This window comes from Jaculus jaculus, chromosome 5 (assembly GCF_020740685.1).
Source record: "Jaculus jaculus isolate mJacJac1 chromosome 5, mJacJac1.mat.Y.cur, whole genome shotgun sequence".
Taxonomy (NCBI): Eukaryota; Metazoa; Chordata; class Mammalia; order Rodentia; family Dipodidae; genus Jaculus; species Jaculus jaculus.
The window spans coordinates 148,471,668-148,481,542 of record NC_059106.1 but is presented as its reverse complement, the minus strand read 5'-3'; the positions used below and the strand labels follow the sequence as shown (position 1 = coordinate 148,481,542).

The following is a 9,875-nucleotide window of genomic DNA, read 5'->3' as shown; positions in this document are numbered from 1 at the left end:
AAGAGACTTTCCCATGGCTTCTTCCTTCCCAGTCATGCTGATCTGTGAGTTTATATTGATTATCTTTTCCTGTGTTGGTGTTACATGCTTTGACACCTTGAGATATTGCTGACTCCAGAGGTGACTTATTCCATTCCCATACTTAGGGGATTCCTACACCCAAGGATTTTCCCAACAAACCTGACATTCATATGAAAATAAGCCTGTAATCAGCATATACTTCTAATCACCTCACCTCCCTGAGAGAGCTCTCATATACAAGATCCATAGTCCCTATGCTAATCACCCCAGGGGCAGGTCTCAGCAGATAGGGTAGTTACTCTTCTCTAAAACACCTTGAAATTGTAAAAACAAGCCCTTCTTAAAGCTGTTCATCCTGTGCTCGCTTTGGCAGCACAGATGCTAAAATTGGAATGCTACAGAGAAGATTAGCATGGCCCCTGCACAAGGATGACCCACAGATTCGTGAAGCGTTCCATATTAAAAAATTAAAATAGGGCTGGAGAGATGGCTTAGCTGTTAAGTGTTTGCCTGTGAAGCCTAAGGACCCCGGTTCGAGCTCGATTCCCCAGGACCCACGTTAGCCAGATGCACAAGGGGGCGCATGCATCTGGAGTTCGTTTGCAGTAGCTGGAAGCCCTGGTGCGCCCATTCTCCCCACCCCCATCGGCCTCTTTCTGTCTCTGTCACTCTCAAATAAATAAATAAAAATGAACAAAAAAAAAAATAAATAAATCAATAAATAAAATAAAATAAAATAAACAAACAAAAACGCCTTTAATCCCAGCACTCGGGAGGCAGAGGTAGGAGGATTGTGGTAAATTCAAAGCCACCATGAGAATGCAGAGTTAATTTCAGGTCAGCCTGAGCTAGGGTGAGACTCTTCCTTAAACCCACCCCCCCAAAAAACAAACAAACAAACAAAACCTGTTCAACCTATATTACCCATTCGTATGGTATAAATTCAGATAAAGACCTTTGACTATGCCTTCTTCTTATCCTCTCAGACTAGCCAGGGTCTCACCCCTGCAGCCAAGTAAAGCTACTCTTCCGAGCTCTCTATATTTTGGTGGGGAGGGTGGCAGTCTTCTGATATTTAGCATTGCCTATGTTACTAAAATAAAACCTGTTAAAACACCCTTATATTTTTTAATAACAGTTGGTTTTCAAAATAAATATTCAACAATTTATTTACTCATTCCTTTATCACTGAAATGCTCCCCAAGGAAAGCTGCATAAATCTTGATGTACTTTTAGAATTATGTGGCTTTTCATTGTATACTGCTTGAGCATCAGATAAATATATATGTGTACATATACATACACAGTTCTGTGTATAGTACAGTTTTAAATCTATACTGCAGAGTAATATGGAAATCACCAAACTGAGTTATTTATAAATCATATGGTGTTTTTAAGTATAAAAACATAGTAATACTTAAACCATGAATCCACTATTCCATCCCACAAAATATACTATTCTTATTTCAAAATATGTAATCCGGGGGTAAGAGAGATTCAATAAACTTGCTAAAATCATTTTTTTTTTCCCTAAGTATCAGAGTGCCTTTGAAACCTAAAGCTAGGGGCAAATCTATCACTATATTTTGGTCACATTGAACCTAAAATTTTGAATACGTGCAAGTAATGAAAGGAGAGAGTGCATCAGGTTGAGTTAGTGAAAAACAACTTAAAGGTACATTTTCTTTGAACCTAATCTGTGAGCATGGAAATGTTTTCATTTATGGACGGACCTTGTAATATAGACATAGACAGCAACAGGAACATCAGCAAAGAGAACATGTGTGTGCACTGTCTCAAACACACAAACTAGACTGCTGGGAAAAAATGGAAGAAATACGAAAAAATAAATTGGTTTGTTAGTTACACTTCCTAGAGTGAGAAATGGAATGCAATACCATTGGAGACGGCAAAAAGTTCAATAGGGGTGTGTGTGTGTGTGTGTGTGTGTGTGTGTGTGTGTGTTCCTTCTAAGACAGGGAGAATAAACTATTTAGTTGTTGGTTCAATGGTACAACATTGTTAAAATATTTTTCTCTATTTTGGTTCCATAATTCTTTTTGTGTCAGAATACTGTCATCAGGAACTTTCTAAGTGAGAGTGGAGGCCTGGAAGTGGACACCATCTCCGACTGACAATGAGAAACAGTGTTATTCCTCATGAGTGTGGAGTGGGGTGTATGTGTGCGTACTAAAGGAATTGAAATTTCTAGAAGAACTCCTATTTGGTTGTCTCTCAGCTGTTTTATTGAGAAACATTTGATACAGTTTTCTATCTAATTTCCAAATGTTACATTCATTTTTTTTGATCTTTCTATTTGAGAGAGTATAAGGCCCTCATCTCAAATTCCTGACCAGAAGCAACCAGAAGAAGAAAAAGGTGATTTTTGGCTTTCAGCATTAAAAGAACATTTCATGACAAAGAAGGCATGACAGACCAGTTCTGCAAAAAAGAAATAGCAAGAAGTGGAGTGGGTATATAAAAATAATCCAAGTGCTTCCCCACAGTAACCCACTTCTTCCACAAGGCTTCACTTCCTAAATGTCCCACAATCCTCCAAAAGAGAATCACCAGCTCAAAGCCAAGGATTCAAACGCATGGATTTATGGAAGACATTTTCATTCAAATAACAATTTGCCCCTGAAATCCATATGTAAAATGCATTCAGACCAACTTCAAAAAAATCCCTGTAGTCTTTAATAATCCCAAAATTATTCAAAAGTTGAAAGTTTCATCTGATTCTAAAGGTAATGTCTTACTTGGCAGTCCCCTGTAAAACAAAACAAAACAAAACAAAACAAAACGTCAACAAACAAATTACATACTTTCAACATATAATAGAACAGCCTGTAGTAAATATTCCCATTCCATAAGGGAAGAATGGGAGCAGAAAAAGAAAATATTACATCAAAAGAATGTTGAAACCCAACAGGGCAAATCCTGCAGCTCCATGTAAATTATCTGGAACTCATGGTGATGTCATCTGGGGTCCAAGTAGCCGCTCTAGTGCTTAAGATACACACAGCCTCTCTCTTGGGCCAGCATCCTCCAAGCGTATAGCTTTCTTGCCACGTGTAGCCTGGGAGCCTCCCTTACAACTTAACTTTCACCTTCTCAGCTTCACACAGTGGTCTTTCAGAACTTCCTTGCAAGAATTTGTGCTTTGACCTTAGCATCTATCTGGAACCACTGTAAAATACTTCATGAATCCCTTGGTCATACCTCTTTCATGCCTGTTAAAAACCATTGCCAAGTAGATAATTAATCCAATTGGACCACAGTTGTAACAACTGTATGCTGATCAAGTAGAATGAAGAATTCCTTTAGCATTCTTCAAGTTTCTTCCTTTTGATAGAAGGACTGCTTTTACAAGCTACAACCTTTCATGGGTGGGGTCTTGCCCTCAGGACAACTATCCTATTGCCTTAGTGCAGACAGGTAGGTTTGTTACCTTGCCTGGAATTTTAAACGTGTCTTCATTTCTTTCCTTGTCAAACCATGGGTTTTAAAATGTTTTCACTCTGTCTTTTGCTCTTTTCCGTGGTAAATTTGGATGAGTAAAATCAACAATAGCCAAGTCAGAGATGGACTGTTGGGGTGTCTTGAAATTTATTCCAACAAAAAAATTAATACTTGAAATTTGTTGCTTATTTGTTTGTTTTTGTTTTTCCAGGTAGGGTTTCACTCTAGTCTAGGCTGAGCTGGAGTTCACTCTGTATTCTCAGGGTGGCCTCGAACTCACAATGATCTTCCTGCCTCCTACCTCTGCCTACCCAGTGCTGGGATTAAAGACATGCATCACCATAGCCGGCAATACTTCACTTTTAAATTCAACCTCACACCAGTTCTCAGGAAAGGGAAGAAGGCTGCCAGATTCTTTGCCAGAATATCATACCAATTTCCCTGAGCTAGATTCATGAGAATTCTTCCACCCATTTGAACCCTCTGATCCAGGCCTCTACTGTAAAATCTCAATGCTTACCTCAGTAGCTTACTTTTTCCAGCAAGCCTCTACATCTTCAAAGGTCCAGATAATTCCCAGACATCAACACCAGTTGGGGACTACTGTGTTCAAACATATGAATCTATAGGGGACATTCTTCTTACAAGTCACAACAATTCTGTTAACATTGAAGAAATGAATACACACACACACACACACACACACACACACACACACACACACACGTATGTATATATATATGGAAGCCTATAGGACAAAAACAATGATTTCACAAAGACAACCTAAATTTTAAGTGCTATGCATCAAGGGAACAATAATAATGTTTTAGCTAGGATGGTAGGAGTAAGTCTGAATAAGAGATCAATCACAAAAGTATTTACAAAATAGAATTGCAAGGGAATTATTGAAATTTGTTGCTTATTTGTTTGTTTTTGTTTTTCCAGGTAGGGTTCTGTAAAACAGTGATTAAGTCTCTAAGTCTATTCTAAGAATAAAATAACAAGCAGTAAAAGGAACATGTAAAGTGTATGAATGGAAATTGAAAATCAAAATATGAAGGGCTACTTTGTTATACACTTGTTTTATAACCTAGGCAAAAAAAAAAAAAAAAAAAAAAAAACTTCATGGGATATTATATTCCAGTACAGGAGACAAACCTCATGACTCTGATTCCTGTTTCTGTTTCCTGTGTGTTCTCTTGGGGCATCCCCATTGCATTGCACACTTGATACTCATTCATCACTCTTGTCACGTTTTGTTGTTATTCAGAATGCAGAAGCTCACCTTGGTACAAACTCCACAAATAGGCCAGGGATTCTGAGCTTACATGACTGAGACAAGTAAAAGAGCTGGTTCTTGAAAATATGGGAAAACAGTATCTACAAGTCAGAGGTGTGATAAAGTCATAACTAGTTTAGCAGGAGAGTGAGAGAAGCCATATTTAATATTGTGACGAATGTGTTTAAAGAAATTGGGGAAAAAATAAACTCTGTGGAAAATGAGACTCTTCAGTGTGAGACATGAAAAACAGAAATGGGCCTATTCAAAGGAGATCCATGTAATTAACAGATCATGGACTTTTTGAGTCGAAAATCATCCAGTTTTATTTCTGACTTGCCAAAAACATACTTCCTTACAGGTAATTTTTTCTTCTTACTTGATTAATACAGTTCAATACACACACACACACACACACACACACACACACACACACACACACAGGTATATATTCATGAATTGTGAGAAAACAAACTATCATTGATGAAATTATCTAACCCTTGTGCATTTTCCAAGAAAATGTATAAAGGGAAAGGACTTAAAACAGTAAAAAATAGTGATTTTAAAATATATATTTTGAAAAACCTTGTCAGGGTAGTTTATCAAAAGGAAATAATAATTAAATAAATTTTTAGTGTCATAAAACACAATGAACATTTATATATATATATATATATATATATATATATATATATCCATTATAACTTCTCCTTCTTTTTATTCAGACATTGAAATTTTCAGCCACCATTCATGAAGTATAAATAGCTATCAAAATCTCCAGATCCCATGTAAGCCAGATGCTCAAAGGTGACACAAGATTGCCCATGTACACTAGGTGGTGCAAGCATCTGGAGTTTGAATGCAATGAATGAAGCTTGGAGCGCCAATTCTCTCTCTTACTCTCACTCTCATTCTCTCTCTCTAAAAAGAGAGAAATATGTACTCCTCTCCTAGCTAGGACAAATAGAGATAATCATTCTCCAATGTCACTTTTAGACCATTAGTGCAGAAAAAGCAGAAAACTTATGCTAATTTAACAAGACCAAAAATATTCAGTCCTTTCTGCATACACAAAAAGAAGATAGAGGAGAAATTAAACCCAAATGCTGGACAGATGGAGACCTACTTTATGCAGTAGAAAGCTTTTTAAAATATTTCACCTAAGACAAGGAGAAAGGCAGTCTACATGTCTAATTGAATTATAGCTCTAAGGGAAGAGGTTATAAAACGGGAAAGTGTTATTTTGAATCATTGTAATTTCCTTTAATAAAATATTTTCAGAAAGACATGAATCAATGTTTTATGGCATGTATTTACAAAAATAATGAGAAGACATTGAAATAGTTCAGGAATTATGATTTTTTTTTCCTAGGTTGAGAAAGCCAGTTGGATCTATGTTCTAATAACTAAGAGCTAGTGTTTAATAAAATGGGAGAGGATAGAGGTGTGTGCTTCTATTTCTTCATGTTGGAGCATATTCACATAGAAAAGAAAAGAAAGGAAAGGAATGGGAAAGGAAGGGAAGGGAAGGGAAGGGAAGGAAACGGGAGGGGAGGAGAGGAGAGGGCAGGAAAGGAAAACAGAGAGTCTAAGAAGGGCATGACCTATTGTCACTGTGACTTAAGTACAATGACTTACATGTCATTCAGCACTTTTTTTTTTCACTGAGAGAAACAACTTAAAGAAGGACTTATCTTCCAGAAGCTTCTGTACATAGGTGATTGGCTTCTTTGCTTCTAGTCTCATTGGTTGTATTGGCCAGGAAAGGAAGGAAACAGGCACGTAGGAGTAGTCATAGAATAATACAGAACTCTAAAATCTGTGCCAACAAAGCACAGCTCCTAACAGCAAGCTTTATGATGACCACATCAAGGAATTAGTCCTTTTGATTCAATTTCTTTTCCATAGTGCAGTGAGTTGTGAACCATGTCTTTAATTCATGACCCTCCTAAGGGGGCACAGTATCTCAACCTTAATGCCTTAACCAATGACCAGACCAAAATCTCAACTTTTACCTACTGAAAGTGGTGGCAGTAATGTATTATTCCTTAAATTAATTTTACAGTATTTGCTGTACAACAATGAGTATGTGAACAGGAGGTACATATTTCTCCTATTTCACTATGAGGAGATATACAAGAAAGGAATGCAGGTAATGCCCTCTATGTTCAAGTTTAAGACTCCAAAAATGCAATTAATCAAATGGGAGGGTGATCATGATTTCTCTTTAGTAACAGGCATATGCTAAACACTGTTAAAGCTCTGTGACTATCTAATAAAATAGTGAATAATGTTGGTCTTAAGGAATTCTTATTTTATGTTGCAAAAAAAATTCTTCTGACTCCCATTTTCCTGTAAATAATCAGAAATAAAGATGTAGATATTAAGCCCCCTAATTAAAATCTTTTAGACTTTCCCTTTCCTTGATGCAGCCGTCTGCACCACTTCAGACACAACAGAAAACTGAAGACAGTTATTGGTGATTGTCCAGAACCTGAAAATTCTTCAACCATCACCCCTAGGCCCTCATATCCACTTCCCAGCCTGGCCTTTGAGGTTCAGCATTAGATTCAACTAAGTGACTTATAAGTCACTCATAAAAAAGTTATAACACAGGGCAAAGGATTCCAATATTGGAGAGTGTAACACTGTCAGACTGGAAGGAATACCTTGCTGCTGTGTTTAACTATTTCTGTTGGTCTATGACACTCACTAAAGACACTTACAAAGAGTGAAACTTTATAAAATTTGGTCTGGGATATTCTAGAAATACTACAAACAGAAAATGCTGGGTGGCTTCTATTTCTTATGTAGATTTTTGCAGTGTTTATTGTGGTTTCCTAATCATTTTAATCATGTCTCATCATTAAAAACTGTGAGTGGAGCCAGGTGTTGTGGGGCACACCTTTAATGCCAGCACTCAGGAGGCAGAGGTAGATGGATCACCATGAGTTTGAAGCCATCCTGAGAGTACATAGTGAATTCCAGGTCATCCTGGACTAGAGTGAGACCCTACCACAAAAAACAAAAAAGAAAAAAGAAACTGGATGTGGGAAGGTTGGAGTAGAGCTCAGTGGTAAAATATTTGCCCAACAGATGGAGTGTTCGGATTTCATTCTTTTAAAAAAAAACCTTTTTTTGTTTATGTCTATTTATTTGAGAGTGACAGAGAGAGAGAGAGAGAGAGAGAGAGAGAGAGAGAGGGAGAGAATGGGTGCGCCAGGGCCTCCAGCCACTGCAAACGAACTCCAGATGCGAGTGTCACCTTGTACATCTGGCTAACGTGGTACCTGGGGAATTGAGCCTTAAACCAGGGTCCTTAGGCTTCACAGGCAAGCGCCTAACCACTAAGCCATCTCTCCAGCCCTGTTGGCTAATTTTCTAATTTCTGTGATGGAACACATGGAACAACCACTTAAGGGTGGGTTTATTTAGGCTTACAGATTGATAGCACAGTCCATCCTGGTGGGAAAATCATGAAGACGACCATGAGGCCACTGTTCACAGTACATATACCATAAGGACCCAAAGAGGGATGAAGGTTGTGGCCCAGCTTGCTTTATCCTCAAATTCAGGCAAGGACCTGAGCATAGATGAGACTCCAGCTTGGATGGCAGTGCCCACATTAATGATGGCATTTAGGTAGGGTATTCCTACCACAATTTACCTTCTCTGTAATATTCAACACAGACATGCACAGAGATAAGTTTCTATGATAATTCTAATCCATTTAATTTGACAACCAACATTAAGGCTCTCAAGACTACCACTTTCAGTTTGACATTCAAATGCATCATTCTGTAATGTATAATTATCCTTGTTGGCTAAACTCCAGTGAGGTTAATTTCAAATGACTCTATAGACCTAAACAGTCCCAGTCCTCCTCAAAAGCACAATGTCCAAAGCCTCTTCTGGCATTCAGTGTGATTGCTTGAATCACTGAAAGCCCTGAATAATTAGTAAATACGTTACAAACTTTTAATATGCAATGACACAGAGCAAAAATTTCCATTCAAAATCTGAAGAATGAGGACCAGGTTTTATTTCTTATAAATACATCTAATAAAACTTATATAGTATTCTCCCAATTAAATTACTATTGTTTAGAGCATAAACACTTGAGTTTTGCCTGCAGCTATGGAATTATCAATAGCAAGTATCTCTCATCTAAGAAATCAAAGTACTACAAAGCAGAAACAATTTTCTAAAAATGTACGTCTGTATTTCCTTGACATACTCTCACTACCTTTTAACCTAGGTTTTGTAAATACAAAGAAGAATTTGCACTGGTTTCAATCCACAATTGAAATCAGACTATATAAGGGATAATTTGTATTAATCCTATAAGCAGTTTTTCTTCTGTTTTTTAATTAGCAGAAAGGCTAAAGTAGAAATAAACTGTCACCAAGATCCAAATTCTTGTTACATACTAGCTCAAGTCCTGATTGGTTTATGATGATGTGTCTTTATATCATTTCCCAAATAAAGCTTCTCTCTAAAAAAGTAAAATCCTTCACAGTCTCAAAGACTTTCTAATAATTTTAAGCAATTAAAATTTTAAATAGTTTTATGGGTTGTAGAAGTAGCTATCATTACTTTTGGATATATATTTATACACAAATATACACACACAAAGGTATTCAGATATTTCATGAAATGAAGCAAAAGTTTCATAACTACAGAAATATACTCAATAAAACTAATTTAACAAGAAATAATTCACTACAATTGCAATCCGCAACAGACAGAGTGAAATTTACATACTCAAAGTATAATAATTGAAAATAAGAAATTAAATAATGGCTATAGCAATACAGTGGATACAACTGAGTAAAGAAATGAATTTTTATATAATGTGCATTTTTCTCTGTCAATATTAATATGTCCAATTCTAGCCTATTGCATTATGGTAATAATCTTCAGAGAAAATACATATAGTGGTGGTTTGATTGAAGTACCCCCCATAAACTTAGGTGTTCTGAAGACTAGATTCCCAGCAGATGGAGATTTAGGAATTAACGCCTCCTGGAAGCAGGGTATTGTTGGGGGTTGGCTTATGGTTATTATAGGCAGTTTCCCTATGCCAGTGTTTGGTACACTCTCCTGTTGCTAT

At 36.9% G+C, this 9,875-nt stretch overlaps 1 non-coding gene across 1 annotated transcript; it reads left to right on the top strand.

Moving 5' to 3' along the window:
• Positions 1–378: 378 nt before the first annotated feature.
• LOC123461117 lies at positions 379–485 on the top strand. The gene has a single exon (XR_006637435.1). It is a non-coding gene; the product is annotated as a U6 spliceosomal RNA (small nuclear RNA).
• Positions 486–9,875: the final 9,390 nt, after the last annotated feature.